Source organism: Hipposideros armiger, unplaced genomic scaffold (genome assembly GCF_001890085.2).
Source record: "Hipposideros armiger isolate ML-2016 unplaced genomic scaffold, ASM189008v1 scaffold_94, whole genome shotgun sequence".
NCBI classification, from domain to species: Eukaryota; Metazoa; Chordata; class Mammalia; order Chiroptera; family Hipposideridae; genus Hipposideros; species Hipposideros armiger.
The window spans coordinates 4,092,107-4,092,554 of record NW_017731444.1 but is presented as its reverse complement, the minus strand read 5'-3'; positions in this window follow the sequence as shown (position 1 = coordinate 4,092,554).

Here is a 448-nt window from a genome sequence, read left to right as displayed (position 1 = left end):
TGGGCCCTGCCCAGTACCGCCTGCGCCGGGCTAAAATCGGGTGGGGCCGTCCCGCGAGGCAGGGACGCTGGTGGTCGGGCGGGGTCTGTGTCCTACTCCCTGCGAAACCGCTAGGTCCGGACCGAGCGCGGCCTGCGAGGCTCGGGCCAGGCCCGGCCGGAGGAAACTCGGTCCCTGCGCTGAGCACCGCGCGCCTGCAGCGCCTGCCCTCCCCGCGGCTGCGGGCGCGGCAGCCCCCGCGCCCCCAGGGGCCGGGCCCGGGCGGGGGCTGGGCCCCACGGGCGAGCACGGGAGGGGGGACCGCGGCTAAGGCTGCGACGCTCTAACAGGTGGGATCCCGCGGCGTGGTGGAGGCGGGCGCGGGAGGAGGAGGAGGAGGAAGAGCAGCGGCCGCGGGAGCCTGAGCAGGAGCAGGAGGAGCCGCGCGAGCTGACAGCCGCCGCCGCCG